General features: G+C 42.1%; 2 long non-coding RNA genes across 5 annotated transcripts in view; both read right to left on the reverse strand.

Annotated features, from left to right (window-relative positions):
* LOC140604837 (uncharacterized) overlaps positions 1-12550 on the reverse strand; it is a 49251-nt gene extending 36701 nt beyond the window's left edge. For all 4 annotated transcript variants that reach the window (XR_012007669.1, XR_012007667.1, XR_012007668.1 and 1 more), the window contains exon 1: positions 12344-12550. This is a non-coding gene — a long non-coding RNA (uncharacterized lncRNA). The remainder of the gene's footprint in view (positions 1-12343) is intronic.
* Positions 12551-16028: 3478 nt separating this feature from the next.
* Positions 16029-19484, reverse strand: LOC140604838 (uncharacterized). Its single transcript, XR_012007670.1, has 2 exons — positions 19045-19484; positions 16029-16585 (listed from the first exon to the last, which is right to left on the reverse strand). It is a non-coding gene; the product is annotated as an uncharacterized lncRNA (long non-coding RNA).

The following is a 19484-nucleotide window of genomic DNA, read 5'->3' on the forward strand; positions in this document are numbered from 1 at the left end:
CAGGGATGCTTGAGTGGCTCAGTGGTTAAGCGTCTGCCTTTGGCTCAAGGCATGATCCTGGGGTCTTGGGTGGAGTCTCACATCAGGCTCCCCACAGGGAGTCTGCTTCTTTCTCCCTCTGCCTATGTCTCTGCCTCTCTCTGTGTGTCTCTCATGAATAATAAATAAATAAATAAAATCTCTAAAAATAAATAAAGTAAAATAAAATAAAATAAAATAAATAAAACCAGGAACCAGTAAAGCTTAGGCTATCCATAACCAGAAATTAGAATGTTTATCAGCTCAGGATACAGTTCCAAGGCCACGTGTGAAAGCCTTTTGCCTCTTGAGGTAAAAACCTAATTCATTATAGCTCAGTATAGCAACTAAGCTATAGCAGTATAGGGCTCCAGGCAGAGGCAAACACAGAATTATCCCAAAACCCAAGATATCAACAAGAAAAAATTCCTCACCGACACATCCCCAAGAGGAGATGCCCTCAGGCCAAAGTCACAAAATATAAGGCCAAACCCAGGGCAAGCAATCTACAAACCCCACACTGCCAAACCCATCCCAAAAGAGAGGGAAGAAATTACATCTGCAGAGCCAGAGATAATAGAACAATCTGAAAGGAACTTTGAAACTGGTTCAGTGGGAAACAGAAAATCATTTAAGGGTTTTGAAAAAGAGCTGGCCAGGCTGAAAGTAGTGTTTTAGAATTACTAGGGTGGCAGTGACATGGAGAAGTTTGAGATTGGAGCAGCAGGAATGGCCAAGACGATTTACACCATCTACCTATAGGTAGTGTTCTCATGCTCTTCTGAACACCCATGAAATTAACTGGCACATCTCTTATGATCTTATAGCCTTACCACTTTATTCTGTGTTTTATAGCTACCTTCATATATATAAATCATATAAAGGAACCCACCAAACTTAAAGGTCCTTTATAGCAGGATAGATAATAGATAGGTATGTAGATAGATAAATAAATTATAAATAGACACCTTTCTATATCTCCCACAGCACCTAACATAGTGTTCTGGGCACATGGGAGATATTCATAAATAATGTTTTGTAAATAAACAATCCAACAAATGAACTAGAGCTATGTTAGAAGCTGATTGATCAGACCTTGCTCTGTGGACTTCTAACTTCAACTGGAGCACAAAACCAAGCTGATGGCACATCATTAGTTCATCTCCCTAGGACCTGATAGGCTCCTAAACTTGTTCTCTTCTTAGCCTATGTGTACATCATCTGTCAGTGTATGTAAAAGTCAGCTGAATTCAGTGACAGCTTTAAGCCCTGTAGCACTGATGAAAATCTTTATGTGTGGATTTCCCCAGTGCAGATTGCTATGTAACCTGTCTTCCTCTTCAAATTGATTGTCAGTCCATAGGCATTTGGCTAATCATTACAGTAGGCCTTGCCCTAAATCTGACTACCCCATTCCTAATTAGTTAGAATCTTTCTCCTTCCCTCTTTGAAGAAAAGGTCCTCTATAATGGCCAAACCCTGGAAAACAGCAATAAGTTAGGAACTTACATAGGGGCACAAACTTGACACACTGAAGAGCATAATAGCAAAGATTGTAGGGCCTCCTCTGAAGCCCAGAGCCATGTTCATGTCCAAAGCTTTCCTCATTGTGGTGGTGGTGATAATAATGATGATGACAGTGATGCCAATGACACAAAGCCATCTTGTATTAAGCATCTGATATTGTCAGGCATTATACTAGGCATCTTTCATATAATTTGGCATGTAATGCTCACTAGAATCCAGTTAGGAAGGTATCAGCATGTCCATCTTACAGATGAGAAAATTGAAAATGAAGAGGTCAAACAGATTTTTTAATAAAAAATCTAGTAGATATCAAAGCCAGGATTCAAACCTAGGTCAATGTGAATGCAGTTTGCATTCTTTCCACTTCTTCACACTGCTTCCACTATATATGCCCATGCTCCAACAAAACAGTCAGGGGCATCCAGACATGTTGAATAATTATCTCAAGGACTTCAGATAATGTACATGTGTTTTGGAGCTGGAACAGTTTCCCATGAGACTGGAAGCGTGAACAGGCATCAGCTTCCCAAGGTTTTATTCCAATTACTTCATAGCTCCTTCAAGAGAATGACTAAATAAATCTGGTCTTATCATGCTCCCTTCATTTCACTCCACAGAGAATGAACTGACCCAGTCCAGCTCCTGATTTTTGTGTGTCCATTGTAAAGCCAACTACCCACCCACATGGCCAAAGCAACTGCAAAAAAATTGCTCTGAAATGTTAATGGGCTTCTTTGGGGATACAGAGTAAACCCATAATAGAAAAATCATATTCACAGAACATTCTAGTACTCACATTATTGAAATGGTCCATTGCCAGTGTGGTCCAAACACATTGTACTGGCTTGCTCTCTAGGCTCAAAGTAACTGCAGAATTAATTATTTTAAATGGTTTCAATAAACTAAAAATGAGTGATATTTTAAATTACTCTACTAGACACATGACCATCAATAAGACAATCAGAGAAATAAACTGTGGTCAATTCACACTAAAATATTATAAATTAGTAAAAATACATGAATTACAGCTACTTGCAACAACATGGATGAATCTTAGAAACATAATTACCAAGCATGCCAAGAAATAGGGTCAAATGACTCAAAATCCAATGGGAAAAAAAACAAATAATAGAAAAAAACAGTGATACTTATTAATTTGAGCTATCAAATAGTGACTTTAAAGTAACTATGACTAATATGTTCAAGAAAATAAAGGAAAAGATAATTTTTCAAATAAAGAAATGGTATCTGTTAAGGGAAAAGTCAAAAGAAAAATCCTAGAACTAAAGCAATAAAGTTATTGAAATTAAGAATTAACAGATAGGGGGCAGCCCTGGTGCCTCAGTGGTTTGGCATCACCTTCAATCCGGGGTCTGATCCCGGAGACCCAGGATTGAGTCCCACATCAGGCTCCCTAGAGTCTGCTTCTTCCTCTGCCTGTGTCTGTGCCTCTCTCTCTGTCTATGTCTCTCATGGATAAACAAATAAAATCTTTAAAAAAAATTAACAGATGGGTTCAAATCAGATCAGAGGTAGCCAAAGAGAGGATAATAAAGCATAGAGGAAAAAGAATGAAAAATAAGGGGTGAGGAGGAGAGCATAAGAGGTCTAGGGGCATGGTAAATACATCCAGAATATTTATTATTGGAGTCCAAGATGGTAGAGAGAGATAATAGGATAGAAGCAATTTTTAAAGAAATACTGATCAAGAATTTTCAAAAAATGTTGAAAGACATCAAGCCACAGAATAAAGAACTTCTACAAACCCCAAGCAAGATTAATACAAGGAAGACCACATTTAGATAATCATACAAAAACTGCTAAAACCCAAAGCCAAAGAGAAAAATCTTAAAAGTAGTTGGCAGGCCAGGAAGGGGGGAGAGGAGGTGACACATTTTTTTTTTTTAAAGAACAAAAATAAAACTAACAACTAAGCAACAGAAAAAATGGAAACCATAAGACAGTCAAAGGAAATGTTTAAAGTGCTGAAAGAAAGTAATTGTTAACCTAAAATTCTATACTCAGTGAAAATATCCTTCACTTGTGAAGACATAATGAAGACATTTTTAGACAAACAGAAATGAAGAGAATTTATCATTAGCATATCTGCATTAAAAGAAACACTAAAAGGATTTTTTCAAGCAGTAAATAAGTACTTCCAGATGGAAACACAGTAATTCAAGAAAGGAGAACAGCACCCTTTGGTAAAATTTATGGATAAATCTAAGTTAATATTACAGTATGAAACAATAATACTAATATTCTATGGAGTTCAAAGTATATAGGGAATTAAATATATGCTAACAATAGCACAAAAAAACAAGAGGAGAGTAAATGGAGTTAAAATGTTATAAGATTATTGCATTGTCCAGGATGTGATAGAAGTATTCACTTAAGATAGGTTATAACAAAACAATGATATATGATGCAATCTCTGGAGTAATCACTAACGAATAATAAAAGAATGTACAAATACCAAGCTAACTGAGAGGGAAATGTAATAACTTTTAAATGCCTAATTAACCCAAAGGAAAGAAAGAAAAACAAAATTAATAAACACATGAAAAAAATACAAAGTAAATAGTAAGATGATAAGTTTAAACCTTACTATCAGTAGTTATTTTAAATATAAATGGACCAAATTCCCCAATTAAAAGACAAGGATTGTGAGACTGGATAAAAATAAATAAAACCCAATGATATGTTATAGGCATACCTCAGAGACATTGAGCATTTAGTTCCAGACCACCATAATAAAGCAAATATTTCAATAGGACAAGTCAAATGAATTTTTGCGTCCCAGTATATATGAAAGTTATGTCTAGACTAGACTGTAGACTATTAAGTATACAATAGAATTGCCTAAAAAAAAAACAATGTACATACCTAATTTTAAAAATACTTTATTGCAAAAAAAATGCTAACCATCATCCAAGCTTTCAGGGGTCATAGATTACCATAGCAAATATAATGATAACATTAAAGTTTAAAATATTGTGAGAATTACCAAAATGTGACACAACACAAAGTGAGCAAATGCTGTTGTAAAAAAAAATGTCACTAGTAGGCTTGCTCATCACAGGGTTGCCACAAACCTTCAATCTGTAAAAAAATGCAATATCTGCAAAGTGTAATAAAGCAAAGAGTAATGAAATGAGGTATCCTATACAGCAATACATCTTAAACATAAGGGTATAGGGGGGAAAAAAAGCTATGTGGCAGGTTTAAAACATAGCCACAAATCCTTCAATTCTCCTTATAATGGTGGGAGTTTAATTCCCCACCCCAATTTAGACAGGTTTATGACTCTTCCAGCCAATAGTGTGTGGCAAAGTTAACCTGTGATTTTCAAGGCTAGGTCATAAAGCTATGCAACTTATGCCTTGTTTGATGAAGCACTCATTCTTGGACCTCTGAGCCTCTTTGTAAGAAGTCTGACTACCCTGAGCCTTACATGCTATAAGAAAGCCCCAGCTACATAGAAAGGGCATGGGCAGGCACTCAGCAACAGTCCTTGCTGAGCACAGTCTCCAGTTATCCTAATCCAAGTACAAGACGTGTATGTGAAAAAAATCTCCAATGATTCAAGTTCCCAACCATTTAAGTCCTTCCAATCACAATTCCAGACATTGTAAAACAGAGATAAGGCATCTCTGCTAAGCTCTGTCCAAATTCCTGACCCACAAAACCACTGAGTTGTTGGTCTATGCCACTGTTTTGGGGTGCTTTATTATACAGCAACTGATAACTGGAAAAGGTTGAAACTAAAAGGATGGATGGAAAAAGATACAGCAAGAAGAGATTACTCAAAAGAAAAGTTCATGCATCTAAACAAGTATCAGACAAAGTAAACTTTAAGGCAAATAGTTTTATTACATTACATTTCCTAATGATAAAGTGGTTGGTTCAAGAGAAAAAATATAGCAATATTAAACTTGTACACACAAAATAACATAGTTCAAAATATATAAAACAAAAACTGACAGAACTAAAGGAGAAAAATATAGATCTACAAGTATAGTTGGAGATTTTAACATATGTCTGTGAGTATATTTTGAAGGATTGACATCATACAGAGTATATTCTCTGATAACAGTGAAATTGAACAAGAGATTCAAAATAGAAACATAATTAGAAAATCCCTAGATGTTTAGAAATTAAGGAATATACTTTTTTAATTAACTCATAGGTCAATGTAAAAAAAAACTGTTAAAATATCAAGCTTCTAAACAATAACAACAAAATACCACTAATAAAGAGAAAAGGCAAGTCACAGAATGGGAGTAGATATTTGCAATATATATGGAGATTAGAAAATATTCTTAACTGAATGACAATAAAGATAACATCAAAAATTATCAGATGCAACTAAAATAGATATAAAGAGAACTCACTATACCCATCAGAATGACTAAAATAAATTTTTAACTAACAATACCAAGTGTTGTCAAGGATATGGAGGAACTAGAATTCTCACACACTGCTGGTAGATATGTAAATTGGTACAACCACTTTGGAAAATTCTTTAGAAGTATTTATTATAACATGTAAATACCCTAAGATACAACAATTATACTCCTATTATACCCAACACAAATGTCCATTAGAAATAGAATGAATGGGGTCTCTGCTCCTCCCTGTTTGGCAGACAACCACTTCCAGTGTGGTGCCAGTCACATCCCTCAAGACACAATGGTGAAGGTTGGAGTAAACAGATTTGGCCATATTAGGTGCCTGGTCACCAGAGCTGCTTCTAACTCTAGCAAAGTGAATATTGTCACCATCAATGACCCCTTCATTGACCTCAACTACATGATCTACATTTGTTGGTATGTTCCACTCATGGCAAATTCAATAGCACAATCAAGGCTGAGAACAGGAAATCTTTCATCAATGGAAAGCCCATCCCTATCTTCTAGGAGCAAGATCCCAACAACATAAAATGGGGTGATGATGGTGTTGAGTCCACTGGGGTATTCACCACCATGAAGAAGGCTGGCGTTCACTTGAAGGTGGGGCCAAGAGGTCATCATCTCTGCCCTTCTGCTGATGCCCCCATGTTTGTGATGGGCATGAACCATGAGAAGTGTGGCAACTCCCTCACAAGATTCTCAGCAATGCCTCCTATACCATGAACTCCTTGACCCTCTGGCCAAGGTCATCCATGACAACTTTGGCATCATGGAGGGTCTTGTGACCACAGTCCATGCCATCATTGCTACCCAGAAGACCATGAATTGTCCCTCTGGGAAGCTGTGGTATGATGGCCAAGGAGCTTCCCAGAACATCATCCCTCCTTCTTTGGTGCCACCAAGGCTATAGGTAAATTCATGCCAAGCTGAATGGGAAGCTCACCAGCATGACCTTCTGTTTCCCTCCCCCTCCCCCAGTGTCAGTTCTGGATCTGACCTGTCACCTGGAGAGAGCTGCCAAATATGATGACATCAAGAAGGTGAGGAAGCAGGCATCAGAGGGCAACCTCAAGGGCATCATGGGCCACACTGAGGACCTGTGACTATAACAGCGGCACCTACTCTTCCACCTTCAATGCTGGGGCTGGCATTGCCCTCACTTTGCCAAGCTCATTTCCTAGTATGACAATGAATTTGGCTACAGCAACCTTATGGTCCACAAGGCCTCCAGAGAATAAAAGCCCCCCACCCCAGACCACCAGTCTTTGGGAATGGCAGTGGAAGACATGGTTGCAGCCAAACTAGTATACAATTCCTGGTCATCTGGTAAATAAAACGAAGGACCTTTGCATTGAAGTAGATATTACAGCTCAAGGGATGCTGTTACCAGCTGTCTCATGATTTCTAGATCAAATAAGGGAGTCCAGTGCCTAGTGAGCTATAGTTTTGATCTTATCATGTCTTACCTTAACTAATGAGATCCCCATTTGTGTGTGTAGTTGGAAAGCAAAACTAGGTGGCCATTTCTTCTGTGACACCAGATTATAGCAAACGTCCTTTCCCTATATTTCACTACATTTTTGTAATTCCTTGAAATAAAGCATTTTCTAATTCTGAAAAAAAAAAAAAAGGCAAGAAGAAGAGAGAAGCCTTCAGCTGCTGGGAGTCCTTCCCCCAATTCATCGCCTAACACATTGAGAATCTCCCAACCTTTACAGTTTCCATTCCCAGACCCCCTGAAAAAGGGGAAGGACTTAGGGAGCCCTACCTTGTCATTTACCATCAATAAAGTATACTGTACCCGGCGAGAAACACACACACACAGAAAGTAGAATGAATGAGCAAATTGTATGGTTTATTCATACAATGGAATACCACTCAACCATGAAAAAGAAATGAGCTACTAATGCATACAACATCATGGATGAATCTTGCAAATATCATGCTGATGGAAAGAAAGCAGACATGAGAATACATGCTTAACAATTCCCAAACTGCCTATAGTGATGTAAGTCAAAACAGTGGTTACTTTGCAGTGGGACTGGGGGAAAAATTAACAGGGAAGGGACATGAGGGGAGCTTCTAGAATACCAACCACACGCCACATCTTGATCGAGGTATGGTTACATAAGTGTATACTTTGTAAAAATCAGTCAAACTATGCACTTAAGACTTTACATTTTACTATTGTTTATGTTATAGTTTAACTTTTTTATTTTTTAAAAAAGCAAAAGGATAATAAACAAAATTCAGGAGACTGGCCACTTGTGAAGGAGAAGCTATGGAATGGGATACAGACACTTAAGGTTTACAGTCATGATGCATACAAATACTTTTTGTATATTTCAAATACTACATTAAATGTGAATAAAAATTTTTTTAGTAAAAACAAATTATTCAAATATTTAACCCCATGTGCTGAACTCAGGAAGAATTTTTAAAGTAAAATTAATATAAATGACTTTCAGTGATATCTAAATACATTTAAAACAATGCATTAATATAATGAGTGTCCTCCTAGCATTGTGCTGGTTGTACCTTCAAGAGATCACTCTGAATGAGGTAGAGCAATAAGAATGGCAGGCATTATTGAGTATATACTTTCTGTTGGGCACTGTTGTGAATGCTTTACGTGCATCTAATTGTCACATAACCCTATGAAGCCAGTACCGTTATCACCCCAATTTAACAGATGGGGAAACACACATAGGGAGTTCAAGTGATTTGCCCATGGCCTCACAACAGGCAAGCCGGAGTGTCGGCATTTGAAGGCTGGTTTTGAATTGCCGTCTGGTTTCAGAGCCTATTCATTTAACCTCTGCACTGCTCTGCCTCTTGTAAGAGGCACGTCTCAGATTTCTGGAAGTTCTTAACCATACCCGACTCCTGACAAGGCCTGAAATCAAGTTCCAGAGTTTCCTAACATCTGCCTCAGAGAGAGGGGTGTTGTGATGTGTCCATAATTACAATGACAATGAATTACAATGTCATTACCACCAATAACAATAACAATAAACATTAAACCACACTGTACTACATTACAGAATAGATTTAAAAATTGCCATGATTGAACAGTAAACGTGTTTCTTAATTCCAGACCTTCACTAAGAAAGAAGTAACCAGGATAAATTATCTTTCCTCTCTGAAGTCTCTCCTGTCTTTTCTTGGCTTATGGCCCCTACCAATTTAAACAAAGCATCCGATTTATTCATGATGTGTGTCTTACTTCTCTTCCAGGAAGATAGGATTTGTTTCTGATTCTTCTTTGCTTCTTTGCGATGCACATTACTTAGACATAGTAGGTGCTTAGCAATAACCCTGTAATGAGTGCATGCATGACAAATAAATAAAAATTAGGTCAAACACCCAAGTTCTTGGTAAAAGCTTCCACAGGTCTCTTAACTCTGCCCATCATATTCACTGCTGTATCCCCAGGGCTTAGAGGAGAACCTGTAAATTGTAAATACTAAATACCTGTAAACTGATAAATACCAAATTTTGGTTGAATGAGTGAAAATATGAAGGAGATAATTCTCCCACAGTCTAAGGTATCTGTATACCATTCCTCATCTCTGTGAAAGGTATCACTGACACTCTGGATGGGTCAACATGTCTATCAACTCAGAGGAATATGGAATATGCTGCTGCACTGCCAGGTCTTAATGATGGAATGAATGAGTGTGCAATGGAGTGATGGGTAGCTGGGTTGAGAAAAAACCCTGTACACTGGACCAACCATGTGGCAGTAGTGGTGGTGGCCTGTTCTCAGGAATTACAGCGAGCAGTTCTTATGCAATCCTGGGGAGGATGAGGATGAATATAAATGTCTTGAGTGTCTGAGAATTCTTTGTTTTCCAGTTTGATTGAGATATAATTAACATAATACATTGTTTAAATTCAAGGTGATAGATTTATATATCATACGGTATTTTAACTGTATTAACAATAGCTAATTAACAGCATTTTCATATGCTATATATTAGACCCTTAGAATTTATAAGTGGAAATTTATACTCTTTAACCAATATCTCCCCAATTCCCCTACTTCACTAGCCCCTGTAACCACCATTTTAGTCTCTGTTTTTTATGAATCCAGTTTTTTTAGATTCCACATATATATGATATCATACATTATTTGTCTTATCATTTTTTTCACTTAGCATAATGCCCTAAAGGTGCATCCATGTTGTTCCAAATGGCAGGATTTCCTTCTTCTATCTTGTGGCTAAATCATATTCCATTGTCCGTGTGTGTGTGCATGCATATAATTATATAATTAATAATCATAATTATATATATATTATATATATAATATCACATCTTCTTTATCCATTGATGGTCACTTAAGTGGTTTCCACATCTTGGCTACTGTGAATACTCCAATGAAATGAGAGTGCAGATATTTCTTGGAGATCCCGTTTTTATTTCCTTTGGACACATACCCAGAAGTGGCATTGCTGGATCATCTGGTAGTTCTATTTTCATTTTTGAGGAACCTTCCATAGTGCTTTCCATACAGGCTGCACCAATTTACATTCCCACTAACAGTACACACAGCTTCCCATTTCTCTACATCCTTGCCAACTCTTGCTATCTCTTGTCTTTTTGATGATGGCCATTCTAACAAGAGTGTGGTGATATCTCTCATTGTGGTTTTGATTTGCATTTCCCTGATGATTAGTGATGTTGAACATATTTTCACATACCTGCTGGCCATTTGTTTGTTTTCCTTGGAAAAATATCTATTCAGTTCCTCTGTCAATTTTTTAATTGGATAGTTTGGGTTTTTTTTTTTTTTATTGTTGTTGGTTTGGTTAGGTTTGTTTGTTGTGTGTGTGTGGGAGGGGTTGTGATAGAGTTGTCTGAAATCTTTATATATTTTGGATATTAACCACTTATCAGATATATGACTGGCAAATATTTTCTCCCATCCAGTAGTGCATCCTTTCATTGGTGATTCCTTTTGCTGTGCAGAAGCTTTTTAGTTTGATGTAGTCCCATTTGCTTCTTTTAGCTTTTATTGCTTTGCTTTTGGTGTCAAATCCAAAAAATCCAGGTCATGGAGTTCACTTCCTATGTTTTCTTCTAGGAGTTTCAAGGATTACAGGTCTTACATTCAAGTCTTTAATCCACTTAGTTGATTTTTGCGTAAGGTGTCAGTTGAGGTCCTGTTTCATTCTTTAGAATTTTCTTTCTTCATCTAGTAAGAAATCACCTAGACTGGGAGTCAAGCTCCATGATAGGGTCAGAGGAAGTTCTCTTCTCCAGTCTCGCCTACTCCACTTCCATCTCTTGATTTCTTTGGTGTATTATTCTATCAATGGGGAAAGCATGTGACGGCCCTTTTAAAATGTGAAACTTCACCAGTCAGAGTGAGCTATGCCTTGGGGCAGCTCTGTAACAGCCATTTGAGGAAAGATTGTTCTTTCCTTCCCTCAAAAGCAGGCCTTGTTCCTCTCTGCTGGAAGATCGACCTTCTTGCCGACTCCTCCCCTGCCCTTCACCTCCCACTCCTCCTTCCAGTCCAAACTACAGCTGTCTCAGCTCTACTCCTTACAGGGCCTTTCTGGTCTGCAGTGGGGGGTGGGGATGGTGTGCAGAGTTTGATCTCAGGAGCCTAACGAATCTACAAAACAAGTCACAGAGCCTAGAAGAAATGCGCTGGAACAAAGTGTTTCTTGGGGACCCCGCTCCGCAGAATGATGAGAACCCGACACTCCGGTCCAGTTTGTTCATTCATATCCTTTTATTGCAGAAGACTGAGTTGTGACCCACCCAGGGCTTCGCTTAGCAGAGCCCTGAGCTTCTGCGCCCTCCCCACCGCCTTTCCCTTGGCTAAGGGATATTTGGGGGCCGCCGGTGGGAATGAGAGGGGAGCTGGGGGGACCACCGCCTACTTGCTCACTCTCTGACTCTGCGGCGGAGAACCCAGTGTCTGAGCAATGCCATCCAGAACACCCCCTTGTCCTCTAGAAGCGTCCATCCGTTCCCGACATCCTGGGTGAGTCTTTATGGCACCTGTCTCCATCACTTCGGGCCTCTTCTTCCAGTGACTTCGTTCTTGGTCTGTTTTCTCGGGCTCTCTCTCTCCGCATTTCTCCGAGCACCGGGGCCCCTTCGGTCACTCCGCGTGTCACGTCTCGGCGCGTCCGTCCCGCCACAGACCCCGTCCCCGCCCCCCCCCTACCCTCCCCCGCCCCCTCCCCGGGTCCCCGGGGCCGCGCCGGCGCTTTCATCCGGGTCCAGGTGGCGGCAATCCAGTACAGGATTTACGGTGCCCTGACCCTGAGCCGTCAAGAAGGAACAGCCAGATTAATGGGGTGGGCGGGCTGGGGTAATAATCGTTTGTTTGATGTGACAAGCCTGATAGGCGTTGATTTACTTACAGACTGATGGGCTTTTAATTGAGCACCTCCATCCCAGTCACTTCAAAGGCAGGGGAAGTTGACGGGCCCCTTCGCGGAGGGTTCCCGGTGAATGACAGCGCCCTCCGCCGCCGCCGCGCCCGGCCCACGATCGCGCCTCGGGAACGTGGCACATTTTCGGAGTAACTCGGAAATGGCCTTTTGTCTGCAGCCGGGGGCGGGGGGGGGGCCCGGGACCCCCCGCGGCGGCGCCCGCCCTCCGGCCCCTCCGCCTCGCCTCGCCGCGCCCGCGCCCGCCCCCGCCCCCGCGCGCCGCCGGCCCTCCTCGCGCCCCGCGCCCCGCACCCTCCGCCGCCCGTGCGCCGCCCCCCCCCCCCCACTTCCTCCTTCCTGCTCGCTCTCGGGAAAGGCCAGAAAAGGCGGAGTGGGCTCCCTCGGCCCTGGAGTGGCTGCGAGCGGCGCCCCCCAGGCCTCCAGATCCCGCACCCTTGCTCGCACCCCGGCCCGGGCCTCCCGCGCAGGGGCAGGGCGGGGCCACAGACCCCGGGGACTGAGGCCCAGCCGGACTTGCAGCCCGGTCTCCTGTGGTCCAGAAGGGGCTTTCATAATACAGGCTTTATGCTGTTTGAAATATTAGGAAATGTCCTTTATCAGGGAAGTTCTGTCAGAATGGATTTGTTTTGGTTTTGTTTGTTTGCTTTGTGTTGTTAAGTTCTGATTTCCTGGCTGCTGAACTTTACTTGGGTGGGGAAGAAGACGTGCCCGGTGAGGTCTCCTCACCTGCTGCTGGGTGAGGTCTGCTCACCTGCTGCTGGCTGGGCTGGGGGGCAAGGGAGGGGCAGGGACCCCACCCTCACCCAGGGGACAGAGTCCCAGAACTCCAAGCTTACTCACTAGGTGGAGGTTGGGGGCGGGGGGGGGGGGGGGTCAGTGAGACCCCAGCCAGGAGAAGCTTCAAGTTCTAAGTCAAGCCTCTTTAGTGACTGCCCCAGACTGGGGGCAAGGCCCCTCCCGTGTGCTTTTCTCTTTCTCCCCTGTATTAAATAATTCACATGGCATAGCATTATCTAGTTTGGAACGCACTTTCACGTATATTATCTTAATTGGTCTTTTAACTGTGTGAGGTAATAAGTGTGTTGTCCTTATGCCCTCTTAGACGGATGATAAAATTGATATTCAAAGGGGAATGTGGTCCCAAGGGGCAAAATCACTTCTCAAATTCAGATACCCTTTCTCCAAGTCAGCTCCTTCCTTCACCACACCTCACTGCATCCCAGAGATGATTGTCCCATTCCTTTGGAAGCTTCGTTTTCTTATTCCAAGCAGGTGGTTAATTCTTGTTGCCCTCTTCAGGTCCTCGCCTGGCCTTTTAGTCTCCTGTTCTGAGTGTCCAAGGACAGAGCCTCCAGTCTTACTTTGAGAGCCAAACATCTCGCATAGTCTCCGCCCCAAAAGCCACTTCTAAACCTTCCTGAGAGCAAGATGCTCCCTTAAGATCTGCTGCCCCGCAGCTCTCCTCCAGTGTCCATATATTTAAAATGGCCACAGCTGAGACCCCTGTGCTTTTTGTTCTCCACTATTCCAACATGTTCACTGAAGTTGTCCAACGCCTATCATTTGGAAGTCCACCCAAAAGATTCCTCTCAGAGCCAAGAAAACATGTGTTTCTCCTAACGTGCTAGAGGGGTAGCTGCTACTGTAAAGCTGAACTCTAGGACAGTGGCTTCAGAGAAACTAATCATCCCTCCCTTCTCTGCCTCTATGCCTGGGGTAGATTTCCACTGATGCACTGAGTAGTGCAAGATGTGGCCTGTTTACATGGACTAGTGGAGTCAGGTCCTCCAGGGCAAGTACGCATCTTTTCAGCTTATGCTCCCAGTGCCCAACACTGAAATTTCATTAAAGCACATGTTGCTGAAATGGTTGTCGAAAAACAGTATAGTGTCTCAGTGAAGTCAGATAGCCTGGGATCACATTCCCAAGTCCACTGCCTGCCAGCTACAGCCTTTGGAGAAGTCATTTAAATTTTCTATGCCTCGGTTTCCTCATCTGTAAAATGGGACAAAAAGATCACCAACCTCGTAAAGTTAGTGTGAGGGCTGAATGGGTTAATAACATGTCTAATCCACCATGCACCTGGATTTTAGATCCAATAGGGAAAGAAGAACATGCTGTGAAACAATATGTGACACAATGCCTTTATAGCAATGTCAGAGGTGTTAAAAGATGTTTAAAATGTCCACATAAAACACTTATAAAAATTGCCTGGATGGCTCAGTCATTTAAGTGTTTCCTGCACAGTTCATGATCTCAGGGTCCTGAGATAGAGCCCCTGCATCAGGCTCCCCACTCAGTGGGGAGTCTGCTTCTCCCCCTGCCTCTTCTCCTTGTTCACGCTTTCTCTCTCTCTCTCTCTCTAACAAATAAATAAAATAAAATAAACCACTTAGAAGAGTAGCTATCTAAGTGAGAGCTACTGCCATTCTTGAAATGCATTCTCATAAAAGCCCCATGATGAGTGAGTTAATCCTCACTTTACAGATGAGGAAACAGAGATTCTTTGGAGAGCTGAAGGAGCTTGACCAAGCTCATGGGGCCGGTGAACCCTCAGTGGGCATTTAAACTTGCCTTTGAGGTACAATAATCTACAGTTATTACAATAGCTGGCAGTCGCCCACCACGCTACCAGGGAGTTAGGAGCTGGGTTTTGTTCTCAATTGCATTAGCTTTCCTTAATCTAAATTTCTTCCCCCTCTGGTATAATAACTCTGCTTCTTCCTCCCGGTCCTCTTTTGTACTTGGCTCTGATCTTGTTACTTTTCTGTTAATGGCTTCAGGTTTTACTGTATCTGCTATTTGAATTGTAAGCGACCTCATATCTTTACAGAGGTAGGAGGGGTATAAATAAATATAAAGGTCAAAATTAGCTTTTAAAGATGACATGTAGCAAGAAAAAGAGGGAGAGAATCTGCCCACGATTGCACGTGGGGAAGTATATGTGGACACCCTGAGGGACTGGCCACAGTGCTCCCTCCAGCGCTGCCCTGAGACTCCAATGCTCAGCGTCCTGGTGCAGAGCAGAGCTCAGGGGGCCCCTTGAGTGGCTGGCCTATCTGTCATACCAGACTCTGTTTTTTCCCATAATGCAATGGGACACTACAGAGTGGGAAGGTAGAGGAGCTTGGGAGGTTATGGGGGCTGGAGGCAGTGAACTTTTCTAAGACCTTCTCTCGATTTCCTTGGTACCCGCCCCCCCCCCCAAAAAAAGAAGCATCTACTTGAAAGAGTGTAAGTTTCTACCTCACTATTGCAATGAGTCTGAGGCAAGGGAGAGCATCCCATTAGCTCCAAACTAAAGCAATGTAAAAGGTGTATGGCTGTTTTTAACATCAGAAAGGGAACCACCGAACTGTGTTTTGCATTCTCCCCACAACCCTCGTGGCAGCCCAGGACCCACAGCTGTCACGGTCACAGAAAGATGCCACTTGCCTCTCCTGCCCATCACTTCCCCACGTGGGGATCCCCCGTATCCTACCTCTTCCGCCCAGCTCGTAATGCTCGTGCTAAAAGAAAACGGATAGAATAGGGCACAGTATTGTGCTGGGGTTTCCAAGTAGGGAGGCCAGGGGCTGGCTAGAGAGTCCTATGTGTGAATTTGTTTGGGTTTTTCAGGATGGGGTCAGGGTGGAGAGGGTTTTTCCAAAACTTCTCTCAACTCTCCCACCTGCCCCAGACCTGTTTGAGCAGAGCAGAGCCAAAAGCTGGGTGAGCAAGGGAGTTTGAGAAGGACGATTGCACAGGGAGCTTTGCCACGGGAAGCAGGGAGAACACGCCATCCCTCAGTACCCCTGAATGGAGCCTACTGTTCTTCCTCCAAGACTGAATAAAATGTATTCTATGCTCAGATCCACCAGACAAAGAAGGAATATATCAACAAAGGCGGGGAAAGACGAAAATGGTTGTTCAGCGATTCATTCACGTACATGTAGTTCATCTCCAAGGCTTCCAAGGAAGCAGCTGCGCACCAAATCCCTTCCGACGCTGTCTGTATCTGAGCCTCCTGTGAGATAATCCTCTTAATGGAATATTTAAGAAATCGGATATAAATCACCAACCTTTTATCTCACCTGAAGATCCATACTCCATAGGACGGATGGTGTATGTGTCTATCTACATATGGACGGTTGCAGGTGCCTTTGTGAGCGGATGTTGCCATGTTTTTAGGCTCGTTGTGCTTTTCGGTATCTAAATCTATTTTTTTCCCTGAAGATAGGGGCGTAAAAATATAAATCTTAGAGATCAGAGCCCAGAAAACAGCTGCACCTAAAGACAATTAAAACACACATCCCGCAGAAAAACCTTTTTTGTCATTTGCAACCCAACAAAAATGCCTATTATTATGACGCGCTCATAAATAACTAGAGTTTGGCATATGCTTTTGTACCAAACAGAAGATGAATAAATTAAATTTGATTTACAACCTTTTTTCATTTTTATTAGCACTGCTCTGAAGAGTTTATGTAAGGGACGTGCCAGAGTGGTTATGCCAAATGTTTTAAGGCGTTGGTATTGATATTATATAAATTAAGGTGTTTTAATTTGCATTCTTTAATTAACTAAATACTGGCAGAAAAATAAAACACAAGGGCAGCCCTGACTTATTGCCTCTATTAAACTGCTGACGTCTCTGGAAAGATGCTTTAAGTAATCCAATTCATGCAGAGTGGGGGAGGAGGAGGTATTAACACTCTGATTTGGCAAAACACAGTGAGGTTTAAGAAACCAATATCCTGCTTTGCTTGCACAGTGGTTGAGGGGGCAGGGGTGTTCTAAGAAGGTCTGCATCCATGTCCCCAAGGAAGAAGTGGTCAATGTTTTAACTATGCATCCTGCCCAGGTCTGAGCTAAAGGGGCAAGGGGGAGCCCAGTCCTGCAACTGAGTATAAGCAGGCTCCTGGGTGCACAGCCCACAGACCTGGGCTGTATCACTGTCGGAATAAAAAGAGATGAGCTTGTTGAATTAACCCAGTGGATCCCATGTCAACATGATCATGTCCAGAAACCAAGGAAAGAAAGAGTCAAAGATCCCTCAACACAGTTGACTGCTTCCCGATCACACGTAGGCCCCAAGCAAACAAACAAACAAAAGCTTTCTAAAAAGATGTCAGGAGTACTTCAATACCTTCCCATGCCCTGGGTCCCATTACCAATTTCAGATACTTTCTTAAAATTCACTCTTACAGTGAGGACAGTAGCTTCTTTCTCATCCAAGTTAGACTGAACTTTTCCCTACTTTCCTTTCTTTGCTCTTAATTTTTGCAGTGTTTAATTTTGCTCTGTTTTTCTTCTCCCGTAGGGTCAGAATCAAACCAGGTAAGGTTTCAGCATCTGTGATTCTCCCTCTAGACTCACAGGGAGGAACAACTATAAGAAGGAGATCACAGTTTCCCGTGCTGGCCGTAGGAAAGAGTTTTCTCCTAAAACACGGGAGAGAACATTTTATTTCTCTTCCCTTAACGCACAGGAAAAGAGCCATCTGTATAAAGCCAATACTGTTCTCTCGCCATTCTGAGAGTGTCCAACTTGCATCCTCCACCTGGACTGTGAACATCATGTCAAGGGCAGGTATCTTGGGGCTTCAGAGACACTTGTTGAGTTGCCTAGATCCATCGAACAGGGGGATGTGGGGCTGGAGAGCAGAGCTCAGCTCTTTCTGGCCCCCAAACTGCCTGTACACTTGCATATAGCATTGTGTCTTTGGAAAGCCCAATAAGAAGCAAGTCAAGGGCAAGCCCAAGCCCAACCGCGCTTCCAAGTACTGTCATTATGCGATGTTCCTACCCTAGTTTTCTTCCTTGATGATTTTCTTGACTTGCTCCAGAAATAAAGGATGAATTCCAACTTTTAATAAGGAAAATACCATCCTCCTGTGCCAGCAGCCAATCCCCCCGCCCCACCCCCTCCAAAAAAAATCGCACTTTCTTGTCGTGTTCCATCTTGCAGCTCTGTCAGTTGTTTTAAAACAACTGTTTTAAAACATGTCTCCTGTCATAAATAAGATTGTCATTATGCATGTTGACTGCAGTGGTGAAAAATTCACCCAGCACCGAGATTGGGCAGGGACCTCTGAGAGCCCCTTCAGGCCTGACTTCGAACAGGAATGAACAAAAGGAAGAGGACACGGTCTACTTGTCTACTGGTGATTTTTGAACTACTGTAGTTTTTCTGGCTTTGGCTGCTTGGGTTGTTTGTTGTTTTGTTCAATCATTTGCTTATTGATTTCTCCATTTAAGGAAACTAATAAGAAAGACAGAGAGGGTGTGGCAGAAAGTGGTTGTGTTGAACTTATCCATGACAGGGCCCTGGGAGACATGCAAGAGGTTCCTCAGGATGCCTGAGAAAAGTTCTTCAAGATGTTAGAATTTTACCTTAGGCATCTTGGAATGCACATTTATCCGAATTTCAAAAGCTTATCAACACTTTGCCTGGTCCTGATGGTTCTTCCCATTGCCACCGGGTCAAGGTTACTAATAAAAAGTGAGCTTTGACTCAGCTATGCACCTGAAGAGGCCCAGGCCTAGGCCTGGAAGTGAGGGGACCAGGGTAGCGCTTCTGCTGTGAGTCTTGGCAACAAAAAGCTACACCCTTGTTGAGAAATCATACATACATACCCTTTTGCACCTTGAAAAATAAAAAATAAAATGAAAATTAAAACTACCTACCTGCTTCGGTGAGCACTGGACTAACAGTAAATTGTTGATTTCATGATTTGACGTCTTGCCATGTTTCACAGGCCTTCTTCTGGAAATTCATGGTTAGGACTAGAGATAAACCTAACTGATGCTACCAAACCCATTTCCTGTATTGTCTTCAGCACAAATTTTTGCCTTTCGGTGAGCACTAACAAGGAAGGTCTAGAAGATACAGAGTTCTTATTGAGGCTTACTCTTTCAAAAGTTTGCTGTATTGGATTCTTTTAGGCCAGACTTGAATATTCTTCTCCTCCTTTTTCTCCTATGAAATGAAGGAGAAGGTGGGAAGGGGAGAAGGCAGGGTCATGAGAAACATGCATGTTTAGTTTTCGTTTTTTTTTTAATCCAAAGATTGAGGGGCACCTGGTTGGCTCAGTGGTTGAGCCATCTGCCTTTGGCTCAGGTTGTGA

The sequence above is a fragment of the Canis lupus genome, chromosome 15 (assembly GCF_048164855.1).
Source record: "Canis lupus baileyi chromosome 15, mCanLup2.hap1, whole genome shotgun sequence".
Classification (NCBI taxonomy): Eukaryota; Metazoa; Chordata; class Mammalia; order Carnivora; family Canidae; genus Canis; species Canis lupus.